Genomic DNA, 14,691 nt, shown 5'->3' on the forward strand with positions numbered 1-14,691 from the left:
AAAATAATTTGGTTTATAAACTAAATCAAAACAGAGGAAAAAAATAGAAAAACAGAAATAGAAGAGAGAGGGGACTTACCTGGCTTACCTGCAGCCCACCTGTGCGGCCCAGCACTGTAGCCAGCACAGCCCAACTCCTCCCCTGTCTTCAACCTCGTGCCAGTAGGCATGAGGGCGTGTGCCCGCGGCGCGCACGCACGCGCTCGACCACCTGCTCTCTGCCTGCTTGCCCACACGTCCCTAGAAGACACCACGCGCCAGCCCTGTACCCCCTCACTCTCCTCTTGTGCCTTCCCTCTCCTGTGCTCTCTCTCTCGCCCGGACCCGACCGCGTCAAAGAGCACCGTCGTGCACCGCCGCGGCCACAGCCACTCCCTCGCTCCCTCTCCGTCGCAGGCGTCTCCGCCTCGCCGTCTTCGTCCTCTCCACCGAGTCACGCGGCGCTAGAAGCTCTGCTGCACCGCCGTTTCCCTCGTCGGCCACCAAAGATCGTCGTCGTCGATTCGCCGCCTCGAGCGCCTCCCCGAGCCCATGGAGCTTCTCTTCGACCTCCCAGTGAGCTACTTCACCGTCTCCCCTTATCCCCGTGGCCTGTAGCTCACCGTAGCATCTCTCTCCGCCGTGCCCGTGAGCTTCACGCCACCGGCGAAGTCGTCACCGTGGCTAGAGCAAGCTCAGCTTGCCCCTGAGCATGTCATCACGCTCGTGCTGCTCCCAAGAGTCGATCTAGCCCACCTGTTCGTCCCACCGTGCACCACAACACCGATTCCAAGCACTCACGAACACCGGCCACCGTCGACTAAGGCCACCGGAGACGCTGCTGCGTGCACCAATCAACACGGACGAGCCTCCCCGTCGCGTAGATGCCCTCCGCCGGCCATTTGGTCACCGGAGGAGGAATCCCGAGCCCCTCTGTCGTTTCTGGCCTTGCCGGCAACGAGCCCCGGGTCAACTCCGACGAGTTTGATCCGGGTTGACCCAGTTTGACCCCCCCTCTGAGTCACTGAGATGTGGGCCCGCCCTTGGTAATTCTTAGTTAGGTTTACTTTAGTGCTAATTAACCTAGATTAGTACTTAACCTAACACTAACTAACTCTGTTAGTTAGTTGTGTCAGTGACCAGTGGGCCTGACTGGTCAGGTTTGACCTGGATGGCGCCTGTTGACCTGCTGAGGTCAGCCTGACGCAATGCTGACGCGGTAATAGGTTTTTCTGGATTTATTCTTACTCAGGAAATTCCAGAAAATAGTGCTAACTTCTAAAAATCATAGAAATTAATCAGTAACTCCAAATGCAAAGATTTATATATGAAAAATGATTAGAAAAATCCAATCTATCCATATGTACTGGTTTCATGCATGTTAAAGCAACTTAACCATGCTGCTTATATCAAAACATGATAAAGCACTATTTAAATTCATAAGATGATTTTGGGGTTGAACCTTTGGTTCAAAATGGCTCAGACCCATCTGGTTGTAGTTGCATTAGCCCAACACACTCATTTTGCCATGTCATGTGCCCGCATCATATTGTTGCATATCGCCATGTATTATTGTGTTACCGGTCTAATCTTCATCGTAGGTTCTGCTCCCGAGGATATTCACGAGTATCCAGTTGAAGGGTAGTACCCCTCGACCACTCTGTCAAGCAAGCAAAACCCCCTTGTTCATTCTAATACAATCCCACTCTCTCGCTTCTACTCTCTTTTACTGCATTGGGACAACAACGATTCAACTGTTACATGCTGCGGTAGTTGAACCCCTTTCCTCTGCATGACCTATCATTGCCACAGTAAATAGATGAAACCCACTAGCATGAGTAGGAGTTGTTTGAGCCCTGATGTGCCTACTCATTCATCCTTGTTGTCATGCCTGCTACTGCTTAGAGTTGAGTCAGGTATGATTCATCGGGGATGAATTGGAATGTGGTGAACATGCCCTACTGTGTGTGAACACGATTTGGTAAAGGTAGCGGTGAGAGGCCATGTAGGAGTACATGGTGGGTTGTCTCATTGAAACTGTCCTCAGGAACTAAGTTCTGCGTTTGTGATCCATGAACAGCTACTACCACACATTGGGCCCTGAAATATGACCCCGCTCGACTTATTAACCGCCCCTGTCCTCTGTCCAGGAGTTGCAAGTAGTTTCTGGTGTTTGTAGTATGCTGGAGGCCGTGCGCAGCGTTGACCCGAGGGGTGGGCTGTGATGCGGTAGGCACGTGGTCGGGTATGCCGGGCACCCGTTTGGTGTCCCGGAACCCTGTAGACATCATTCAGGGCCGTATGTGGAAACCTCAGCCGGACTCCCTGTCGATGGAACCTAAATAGGCGATAAACCTGGACTAGAGACTTGTGTGGTTAGTCAGGTCGTGGTCTACACCCACGTCGGCTTTCGCTTGAAGTCTGCCGAGCACATGTCGTGTGCAGACGCTAAGTGGTGGAAACATGTGTGAAGAAGTACACCCCTGCAGGGTTATAAATGATCTATTCGAATAGCCGCGTCCGCGGTAAAGGACCTCTGGGTTGCCTATACAGTTCATAGACAAGTGAAAGTGGATACTCTAAAATGCGCAAGATAAGCGTGAGTGCTATGGATGGCGTTCTCGTAGGGAGACGAGAGCGGATCCATAGTGGTGTGTTGATATGGTGAATATGTGGACTCATGTGCGCCACCTCAAAAGAGTTACTTGCAGTCGTAGTTCAGGATAGCCACTGAGTCAAAGCTGGCTTGCTGCAGTCAAACTCGACCACCCCTTTGTTGATATCGATGCATATGTAGCTAGTTCTGATGTAAGTCTTGCTGGGTACATTGTACTCACGTTTGCTTAATTTATGTTTTTGTAGAGAGAATTCAGTCTCGCTAGTAGTTCCGCGTGGACTTCGACGCTTAGCTTGTTACCTCAGCTACGATCTTGTTCCCTCGGCAGGGTCTTGTAGATAGTCAGGCTTCTCAGCCTTTTCATTTGTAGCTGTCTGTACTCAGACCAGTTAAGCTTCCGCTTGTGCTTGTTGCTTGTATGACTTGAATGCTGGGTCATCAGACCCATTTTTGTAATATCTAGCTCTTCGGAGCCTAATGAATAAATACTTTGGGTCATAGAGTTTTCCTATGATGCCATGTTGTACTTAGACATATCGAGCATATTGTGTGTGTGATTGAAATGCTTGGTATGTGTGGGATCCGACAACCTAGTTTTCTATCCTTGGTAACCTCTTTTATGGGGAAATGTAGTCTGGTGCTTCCACTGAGCCATGGTAGTCTATTATAGCCCGGTTTACCGGAGTCCTGTTAGCCCAGTTGCTACAGCCCAGATTCACACGCTGATGACCGACACGTTCGAGGCTGGGTCATGTATGCCTGTCCCCGTAAGTTAGTGCCACTTTGCATTCACGACTAGTCATGTCGGCCAGGGTTCTTTGTCATATGGATGCTAGAGACACTATCATATACATGAGCCAAAAGGTGCAAATGGTCCCGGGCTAGGTAAGGTGGCACCCGTGGGAATATCGTGCGTGAGGCCGCAAAGTGATATGATGTGTTACATGCTAGATCGGTGTGACTTGGATCGGGGTCCTGACAGCTTTGGTATCTGAGCCTGACTGCCTGTAGGATTACCAAGCCAATCTGGTCGAAGTTGTGTCTAGAAAGTATTTAGTTATGTAAGGGAATTGTTTGTGGAAGGGAACGTAAGGCTCTTTTTACTCCTTTATCTTATGCCCTTCTGATCTGAGTCAACCTCTTCTTTTCTACGGGGTTTAAGAACTAGGCTTCTCATCTTTCTATCAGAATCACGTGTTACTAATCTGTAGACTTATAGGATTGATGGATTCAAGTCTCACTTCAGTTTCTACTACTTTCGTATGTTCATAGCTGGCCTCAGAACCTTGATATTGTGATGTTGAGTGGTCATGCCACTATTTTGCAGGATGTCTCAAATCTTTCTAAGCATTTACAACTGTTATGCTATCCGAGTCATCCCAGGTTTCAAAATAGTCCGATGTATTTGCAACTCCCTTCTTTCCATTCCCGAAGTTTCTTTGGGCCAGATTAACCACACTAATTGGTGAGTTGAGGTACTCTGTTGCCTCGACATATATGTTGGAGCTAGTGTTATGACCCTAGGCATCCTGGAGAACCACCCAGTAATCTAGCAATGATTTATATTCCTAGTGTGATGATTCTGGCCATCATTCTCGAAAGCATCCCGTGATGCCATTTAGTTAGTAGGCATTCTATGGTGGGTTCTTAAACCCAAGATTCACTCTACTTACTTCCTATTCATAGGGTTTGCTAGTTCCTTATGGAGAAATGTAGTCTGGTGCTTCCACTGAGCCATGGTAGTCTGCTACAGCCTGGTTTACCGGAGTCCTGCTAGCCCAGTTACTACTGCTCCGGAACACCTAGACTGGTCGGCATGTGTCCCACTTCGTTCCTATGCCTATCCCTTTGGGGAAATGTCACGCAGTGACTTCTGAACTCCCGCTAGCCTGCTACAGCCCGGGTTCCCGGAGTCCTGTTAGCCCAGTTGCTACAGCCCGGATTCACACGCTGATGACCGACACGTTCAAGGCTGGGTCATGTATGCCTGTCCCCGTAAGTTAGTGCCACTTTGGGTTCACGACTAGTCATGTCGGCCCGGGTTCTTTGTCATATGGATGCTAGCGACACTATCATATACGTGAGCCAAAAGGCACGAACTGTCCAGGACTAGGTAAGGTGGCACCCGTGGGAATACCGTGCGTGAGGCCGCAAAGTGATATGATGTGTTACATGCTAGATTGGTGTGACTTAGGATCGGGGTGTTGACACCAGATTTTGGCATGGTCAAGAATCCGGGTTCGTATGCAAAAGTTAGAGGCAACACTTCGCGGGCCGACCCTGAGTGAGAAAGTATTCGGCCTTTGCCGGCTGAATGAAATCTTGCCGGGGTAAAACCTTGCCGATGTGAGGGCTTGCCGACATGGAAAGCTTGCCGGTGGAGAGGCTTGCCGGCATGGAAAGCTTGCCGGCGGAGAAGCTTGCCGGTGTGAAATCTTGCTGAGGGAGAAACCTTGCCGAGGAGGAACTCTTGCCAGGGTAGAAACCTTGCCGAGGAGGAACTCTTGTCGGGGTAGAAACCTTGCCGAGCTAGGGAGAACCCTTGCCGGTGTAAAAACCTTGCCGGGGTGAAACCTTGTCGGTGCGGAAAGCTTACCCGGGTGGAAGGCCTACCGGGGTGGAGGTTGTGATAGTCAAGTTGACGAGAAGTTGAAGATGGGCTCAGAACCTAATTCATATGATCTTGGATGGAGAAATGTCCTACACGGGTTGTCTTCGCCTCGTCAGAACGATCGATTTTGATATAAAAATCATTCAAATCCGAGTTCGTATGCAAAAGTTAGAGCAATCGGAGTGCAGCCCTATCACGAGGCGAGATGTGGCGTGCCCCATCAGACACATGTCTGACGGGTAGCGCGAGGAAATAACCTGTGTTGCGAGACCGATCTGACCCTCAAGATGATCTCTGATCAAAAAACCTTCAACATGAAAGTTGTTCGTCTCGTCAAAACGGTCAAGATTGCTTTGGGCTTGTTTTCATCCGAGATCGTTTACCACCGCAAAAAAGACCCGCAAGGTGCAGCCAGTTTAAACCGAACAGTTTTGGAAAGTTCGGATAAAACCAGTCTGAATTTGACTAAGGTTTTGGATGTGAATTGATGTAATTTTCTTGTATGGAAGGCCTAGATAAATCCTTTGCTTGTACAGGAAGTCCAGCCACCTCTTATATATGTTGGGGGTGACGGCCGATTGAAACAACACACAATCGAACAAATCAATATACTACTTTTTCATCTACGTTTTATCTCTCCACCGTTTTTCTCTCTCGTTCTTCGTTGTTCTTCGTGTTTGAGAGCTGCGAATCTCGAGGCTCTAGGGGCAAGCGAATCGACCTAGGGCAGCCCATAGCCGCCGCCATCCCTGATGGGGTCCCTCCTGGGTGCACGGGGTTTCGGGTCTGCAAAAGCGCCCGCCAACTGTCTTGCGTATCGCGCTGTCGGTCGGGTCTCCTTCGACGTGAGCCGCGGTGAATCACCCCCGGTGTTGAGGGTACACGTGATGTGTTCGTGTGTCAACACACTTTTTGGCGACTCCGCTGGGGACAGAAGATCAATCATCATCATCCGCCATGTCCGATCTTCCCAAGCCATCTGAGGTAGACGTTGATAACATCATTAAGCCCGGTCTTGATGAGATATCGGCTGATCATCTCCAAGTCTATGAGGAGTACAATAAGGCGCGTGAAGATAAGGATTTGCAGGAGTTCCTTGCAAAATTCAAGAAGGATTGCCAAGGCAACATCACTCCGATTGAAGAAATCAAGTTCCCTCCTCTTCAAGCCGAGCAGGTTAAACCCACTGTGAGTACTACCTTTTCTCCTGAGCAGTGGGTTGAGATTGAGAGTCGTATTGCTGATGGTAACAATCTGGTCTATCAAACTTTCATAGAAAATACTAATGCTTAGAAAAATATATCTCAATCATCTAGTGGTAATGATGGTGTAGCTGCTAGTGTGCAAAACCCTAATCTGGCTTTACCTATCTCATCGGCACCTCCCATGCCAATGACTTATTATCCTACTCAAACAAATCAGATTGTGACTGCACCCATTAATCCTATTATGAGCATGCCAGGTTCGGTGGCAACGCTGAACCAAACCCTACCTACAGCTATAGCCACTCGGCCATTACCGAACTATAGTTCGACGTACATGCCACAATTTCTACCTACAGCTAGTAACCCTACTCCTTCTATGCCACTGCCATAAGCTGCATCGTCCACTATGGATGATGGTCTAGCTAAGATGCTTCGAGAAAATTTTGGAGTTGAGTTACCTCGGAATTGGATTTACCAAAAGCCGTACCCCGAGTACTTTGATGCCATCCAGTGCCCTCCGGGATATAAGATTCTAGATTTTGTTAAGTTCAATGGAGAGGGCACAAAAACCACATGGGAGCATGTTAGTCAATACTTGGCACAATTGGGTGAGGCAGGTTCATTGAATGAATTGAAAGTGCGTTTATTTCCTTTATCATTAACGGGTACCGCATTTTCATGGTTTTCATCTTTACCCCATGGTTCCATCCGGGTTTGGCCGCAGCTAGAGCAGAAGTTTCATGATCACTTTTATAGCGGAGACAATGAACTCAAGTTGTGACATCTAACATCGGTTAAACAGAAGCATGATGAATCGGTCTCCGATTACGTCAAGAGATTTAGAGATACAAAAAACCGGTGTTTTAGTTTGGTGATAACCGAGAGGGACTTGGCAGACCTAGTACTCAGTAGTTTGAGAACTCCCATTAGAGAAAAGCTAGAAGGCTATGAGTTTTTAAATATCAACCAAGTCTGACAAAGGGCTTTGGCTCAGGAAAGTTGAAGCAAAGACGTCAGAGAAGTGCATAGATACAAAGTCAATCGTCCAAAGACGAATATGGTGGAATATGATAGTGATCACTCGGACGATGAGGGTGATGTTTTTTCTACTGAATTTGTTTGGCCATCTAAGGCCAAACCCTTTACTTGCAATGATCTGAAACCGATTCATAAGAATCGTGATGAAGATATGAAGTTTACTTTTAACATTGCTAAGTGTGATAAAATATTTGATGCTTTGCTACATGCTAAGATTATTAGAATATCTCATACTTTACCGCCGTTTGAAGAGTTGAAACGGTGCGCTTATTGCAAATATCATAATTCTTTTTCTCATGCTACTAACGATTGCAATGTTTATCGACGATAGATACAATCGGCCATTAATGACGGACGATTGAACTTTTCTGAGATGCAAGTTGATAAACAGCCTTTTCCAATGAATACCATGTATTTGGAGGGAAAGAAGCTACTCATTCGGCCGGAGGTTGCCGGATCTGCTAATAAAGCTAATGTCATTATTGGTGAGCCCAGGAAAGACAAGGAGGGCAACAAGGTCTTGGGGAGACAGGTTGTGCTTGACAAGCAACCCTGTGGTAAGGAGACAATCAAAATCACCATCAAGAATCCTGCACTCGGGGGGCAACCGCAAGCGCAAGAAAATACTCGTGTTAAATCACCATCAGGAATGAGGCAAAAGTGCAGCGCAAGAAAATCAAGCCAACTTTTGATATGTTGTTATCCAAGTATGCCAATCATGCGACCGGTTCTAGCTGTCGGTGTACAAAAACAGGGGTACACTTTTTGTACCCCTATAACTGTGCATGGGCAGTCTGAGCCACGGGCACCACCACACCAAGCAAGGCAAGGGAGGTGAGCCAGGGTAAGACCGAAGCTCAAGAGAACTAGAACGATGCCAAGGCCAAGACCACGAAGAGCAAAGGGGACGAAGCGGAGTCCCCCGGCAAGATCCTTGCCGGGAGACAGTTCTAGCAGCCCCGGCAAGACCCTTGCCGCGGCGACTCGTCCCGCGCCTACGGAGCAAGTCACCCTTGAGTCCACTGCCCCCAAAGGGCAAGGATTCGGGAGACATCCCCGTGGCGGCATGCAGATCTTTATGAAGACATTCAAGATCAGATACGCACAAAGGAGACGACAACCCTTGGCGGGATCCCACCCGAGGAAGACCACAAGGCCCCCGGCAAGCGCCTTGCCGGGGATGACAGCAGGCGCCTCGGCAAGACCCTTGTCGGGGCCCCGGCAAGGCCCTTAACGAGGACACCCGGAGGGCCACCATCAGGCCCACGCCGACTAAACCTCCACCACCACATGCATGCAGCTGCCAACCCAACCAGCTGGGCAGGCACCTGCGTGGCAGCATGCAGCTCTTCGTGAAGACCCACCACTGCGCCACCTCAGCTGCCTGCCTACCTACGTGGCATCTCAGGCGTCGCTGGCCAGGGCGCGAGTCGACACAAGAAGGAGCGGCGACGGACGAGATAGATCTCTCCCCCGTCCCCGGTAAAGCAAGGACACCTAAGCAAGACGCATTAAATGTGCCTTGTCATGTAATGCGAGGGATAACCTCGCATCACTGTACCCTTTCCACCTCCTGCGTGCCACTGTGCCAACCCATTTTTCTATAAAAGGAGGCCCGAGGCGACCAGGAGAAGGATTCGGCCTTTTGGGAGCTCCTCACGCCCCATAGCTAGCTCAAGAGCACAGATATACAATCCACCAAAGCAGGTGTAGGGTTTTACGCATCCTCGCGGCCCGAACCTAGATAAACAAACCGTGTGCTACCTGTTAGATCCGCTCTTCTCACGACCCCGCGCCCTGCTAACCGTAGTAGGGATTCTTGTGATCCCATATGTGTCGTTCCCACTGACATCTTTGGCGCGCCAGGTAGGGGGCGCAGTTGTGAGAATCGGCTTTAGCAGTTAGTTTGGCGCTTCTTCATCATCATGGCGCCCAAGAAGAAGACGACGGTGGCGGTTGGCCAGTCGGAAGCCGAACAACCCGTCCCGACGTGGGCGAGCAGCGGACCGGTCGCAGAGAGGACCCGGGGCGCTGCTCGCGAACACCAACACCATCCCAGCAGCCGGAGTTTGGGAGGTGGCGATGTTTGTGTGCCTGGTAACGGGCCACACGTCGCCAAATCCAAAGGCGGAGCCAAGTCCCTTGCGGGTGGAGCGGGGCCTTCCAAGGTCATCGCCGCCCCGCCCGAAGGCGACGCGAGGGCCTCCAAGACTCCCACGCCGGCGTCAACAGCGCGCTCCTCCCGGGCAGCGCGCGACGAAGGCGTAATCACGCTGAAGATCCCGGGCGTCGCTGCGGGAAGAGCCCCGAGCGCCACTCCCGGGACGTAGAGGACCTGCCCACTCACCGAGGCGCTGGTAAAAACGGCATGCGACCGCGGGGTCGTGATAGAGCTCCTTCTAACATGGTCAGAAGTCGAAGCGCGTCGCGATCCGTGCAGGTTTTGCTGCCACCGACGCCAGCAGAGGCCCTGGCGCGCGCAGTTGCTCCTCGACTTTCCTCCCACCACGGGGAAACTCGACGAATGGAGAGCCACTATCCAAAGCCTTGTTGCGGTGGCCAACAAATACGAACCAAGTCCGGTGGGGCCCCCGGGTCGATGCTCCGATGGAGTCCCGCGGACCAGTGGCGGAAAAGCCGGCGGCACCGCGACCACGGTGCATTCACCTCTTCCCCATCCGGTACCGCGGACGCCGGCTCGTCGCGATGTCACGGGCGACGCCATCTCCATAGCATCGTCTGACCCGCGGACCCACTGTGACCAGCGCCAAGTTCTTCGGGAACGAGCCCATGAAGACGCTCAAACCACTATCGATCGCCGGCGCGGAGCGTGCCACCAGTCAGATAGGCGAGCAGGGCCTGCTGTGAACCACTCGGCCCCGGAGAGCCCTGGAGACCTACCTTACCAGATAGGCTGTCCGGCTTTTACCCATGAGCTGCGGCAGTTCCAGTGGCCCACTCACCGCACCTTCAAACCTGACGTTGGCGAAAAGTACAGCGGCAAGACTCACCCTTCTGAGTTCCTCAACATCTACACCATCGCGATGCAAGCCGCCGGAGCCCGCGACGATAAGGTTCTTGCAAATTACTTTCCATTGTCTCTTAAACCCAACGCCTTGTCGTGGTTGATGCACTTGCCGCTAGAATCTATTTCCTCCTGGTCGGATTTGTGCCATGAGTTTGTGGGCGCCTTTACTGGAGGTCACCAAGCCCATGGCCAAGCAAGCGACCTGCATGTCATTCCCTAGAAGGGAGGCGAGAGTCTGCACAAGTATATACAGAGGTTCAGCGGGTACAATACAATATCCCTGATGTTCACCCTGCCGCCATCATCAGCGCGTTCCATCAGAACGTGCGTAACCGAAGATGCGCGAAGAACTGGCAATGAACAAGGTGAAAGATGTGGCAGAACTCTATGTTCTTGCTGACAGATGTGCCCGAGCTAAAGAGGGAAGGAAGTACCCCGGCGAAGATGCCGGCGTGGAAACCGATTCCTCAGATGAGGATATTGCTGCCCCGGCAAAGAAAGGTCGGCGCCGCAACAGGAAGCGCAAAGGTAAAGTTGTGCTTGCCGTCGAGGGATCTGGCGACTCTGGCTCCGCCAAGAAAACCAAGGCAGATGACCCCGGCAAGGAAATTGCCGGATGTGTCGCCTGCCTAGCCTTGGCGGCTGCCGAGAAGCCAGGAAACTCCGACAAGCAATACTGCAAGATCCATCGCACCAAAGGCCATGATCTCCAGAACTGCCGACAGGTTGAGCTCCTTGCTGAGAAGCAGAGGGATGAATATGAGAGGCGGGACAAGGAGAAAGGCCAGGACGGTGCTGAGGGGTCCGTCAAGAAGCATGACAGCCAGGCGGGCCGTCGCGGCAAAGATAAACAGCGGGAGAGGCCCGCCCGGTGCTGTGACAAGAAGCCAGAAGACGATGGTCACGAAGAGGACGATGAGTCTGGCGACCAAGGATTTCAGAAAGGTACAGAGGCCATGTGCGTCGATGGCGGCGCCTCGTTGCATAACTCTCACCACCAGCTTAAACAGTGGGCACGTGAGATTACAGCGGCGGAACCGTCATTTGATGCCCAAAGGCCGCTGAAGTGGTCCAGCACACCTATCATTTTTGACACTGAGGATCACACTGATCGCACTACTACGGTCGGGTGCTTGCCATTGTTGGTTTCACCAACAATACGCAACCTCAAGGTGACAAAGATGCTAGTCGATGGTGGGGCCGGTCTGAACTTAATCTCGCCTACCGTGATCGAGAAATTGCAGATCCCTGATGAAGACCTCGAAGAGACGGGCATGTTTCAGGGGGTCAACCCGGGAAGAAGTCAACCTAAGGGAAAGGTCACGTTGCCCATGACTTTTGGGAGTGATCTGAACTACAGGACAGAAAGGATTGTGTTCGACGTTGCCAAGATCCCCTTGCCTTACAACGGGATCCTTGGCCGCCCAGCGCTGGCCAAGTTCATGCCGGTGTCACATTACGCCTACAACACCTTGAAGATGCCAGGGCCTGTGACGATCATCACCGTCCCATCAGACAAGTAGGATGCGCTAATTTGCGCTGACCAACTCTACCAACAAGCAGTTGCAGCAGCCGCCACTGCTAAGGCGCTTGCTCCTGCCGCTGGATCCTCGAGAAGGCAAAAGAAGAAGACCGGTGAGACCTCAGGCACCCACTCCGGCAAGCGCACCTCTTCGGAGTGTAGCGCTCCCGTCGAGGACGTGCCAGAGAGCTCCACCGACAGAAACAAGAAGTCCAGGGCCACACCGCTGGGAACCAAGAAGGTTTCTATCAAGGAGGACGGCACGGGAGGAGCTTTTACCATAAGATCCACCCTTGATGACAAATAAGAAGACGCACTCGTCACCTTCCTACGGGCGAATGTCGATGTGTTTGCCTGGCAAGCATCCGACATCCCCGGCGTTCCCAGGAAGGTGATTGAGCACCACCTTGCTGTCTGTCCTCATGGGCGTCCCGTCAGGTAGAAGGTCAGAAAGCAAGCTTTGGAACGACAAGAGTTCATCACAGAGGAGATCCGGAAACTGGAAGCAGCGGGTTTGGTAAGAGGAGTGCTCCATCCAACGTGGTTGGCCAATCCGGTGGTAGTGCGCAAGGCAAATGAGAAGTGGAGGCTGTGTATTGATTACACAGATATTAATAAGGCTTGTCCCAAAGACCCCTTCCCGTTGCCGCGCATCGACCAGATTGTTGACTCCACAGCTGGGTGTGATCTGTTGTCATTCCTCGATGCCTACTCCGGCTACCACCAGATCTTCATGACAAGGGAAGATGAAGAGAAAACGGCATTCATCACCCCATGTGGTAAGTATTGCTTTATACGGATGCCTTTCGGGTTGAAGAGTGCTGGTTCAACGTTTGCAAGGGTGGTCCAGATTGGTTTTGAACCCCAGCTCCATAGAAATATGGAAGCCTATATGGATGATATAGTGGTCAAAACCAAGAACAAGGCAACCCTCATATCAGATTTACAAGAAACATTTGCAAACCTACGCAAGATCAATCTCAAGCTGAACCCTGAGAAGTGCGTCTTCGGCGTCCCGTCTGGCAAGCATCTCGGGTTCTTTGTGTCACAGCGCGGGATAGAGGCCAATCCGGACAAGATCAAAGCTATAGAGCGGATTGAACCACCCAAGCGAGTCAAGGATGTGCGTCAGCTTGCTGGTTGTGTTGCCGCCATGAGCAGGTTCATTTCCAAGTCCGACGAGCGCGCCCTTCCCTTTTTCAAGATTTTGAAAAAGGCGGGCCCGATGGAGTGGACACCAGAAGCCGAAGCAACATTGCAAGATTTGAAGAGGTACCTCTCCTCCGCACCAATACTAGTTGCGCCTAGGCCACAGGAACCGTTGCTGCTGTACCTAGCGGCAACGAACCAGGTGGACAGCGCCGCACTAGTGGCGCAGAGAGAAATTGATGATGAGGTAATAGCAGCGACGGAGCCCGATGCCACCGATGCCGAGATGATGCAGCCGGTTGGAGTGCCGCCAAGGAAGAAGATGATGCAACACCCGGTCTACTTTGTTAGCTCCCTTCTGCAGGGGGCTAGATCAAGGTACTCCGGTGTGCAGAAACTGCTCTTCGGCCTACTTATGGCCTCGAGGAAGCTACGTCACTACATCCAGGAGCACGAAATCACTGTCGTCACTCGCCTCCCTCTACAACGGATATTGCACAATCCAGACGCAACGGGAAGGATCATAGAGTGGGCACTAGAACTGTCCAGCTTTGGCCTCAAGTTTGAGAGTACCTCGACGATTCAAAGCCGAGTCCTGGTGGAGTTCGTTGCAGAATGGACCGCGACGCCTGACGAAGAAACCCAAGAGACTGCTCTACCCGGCAAGGAGGCAAGTTGCGACTGGATCATCTACTTTGATGGACCTTTCTCCTTACAGGGCGCCGGGGCTGGCGTACTGCTTGTCGCGCCCACCGGAGAGCACCTCAAGTACGTGATCCAGATGCACTTCCCCAGGGAGGTGTCAACAAACAATATGGTTGAGTACGAAGGGCTGCTTGCCGGTCTTAGGATCGTGGCGGACCTCAGAATCAAGAAACTTGTCGCCAGAGGCGACTCGCAACTTGTGGTCAAGCAAGTCAACAAGGATTACCAGAGCCCGTTGATGAAGGCCTACGTCGATGATGTGAGAAAGCTGGAAGAGCGTTTTGACGGTATACAGGTAGAATACGTTCCCGAGCGGAGAATGATATCGCCGATTACCTGTCAAAATGCGCTGCCCTCAAGCTACCCATGGAACCAGGTACCTTTGTGCTTCAGCTAACTCAGCCATCCATTGATCCATCAACAGAGCAAAATAAGAGGAGGAAATCAGGGCCTGTCAAGTACTTTCCCGCCGAGCTCCCCGGAGCCGCCGGCAAGGATGTTGCCGGAGATACTGAGCCCGCCATGGGACGGCTAGCTCCGGTGGAGCATCAAGCTCTTGCCGTTGAGACAGCCACTCCTATAGCGGAGGAAACGCCTTTAGTCCTCGCCGTCGAGCCCCAGGCTCCAGCATGGGCACAGCATACCGTCCGATTCCTCCAAACAAGGGAACTTCCAGAGGAGCAGGAAGAAGCGGAAAAAGTAGCCCGTCGCTCTACTATGTACCAGTTCATCGATGACGTCCTGTACAGAAAGAGGCCGAACGGCGTGAAATTGAAGTGTATCCCTCAAGAGGAAGGACTGGGGCTGTTGGCGGAGATACATGGAGGCATATGTGGA

The sequence above is a fragment of the Triticum urartu genome, chromosome 6 (genome assembly GCF_003073215.2).
Source record: "Triticum urartu cultivar G1812 chromosome 6, Tu2.1, whole genome shotgun sequence".
NCBI classification, from domain to species: Eukaryota; Viridiplantae; Streptophyta; class Magnoliopsida; order Poales; family Poaceae; genus Triticum; species Triticum urartu.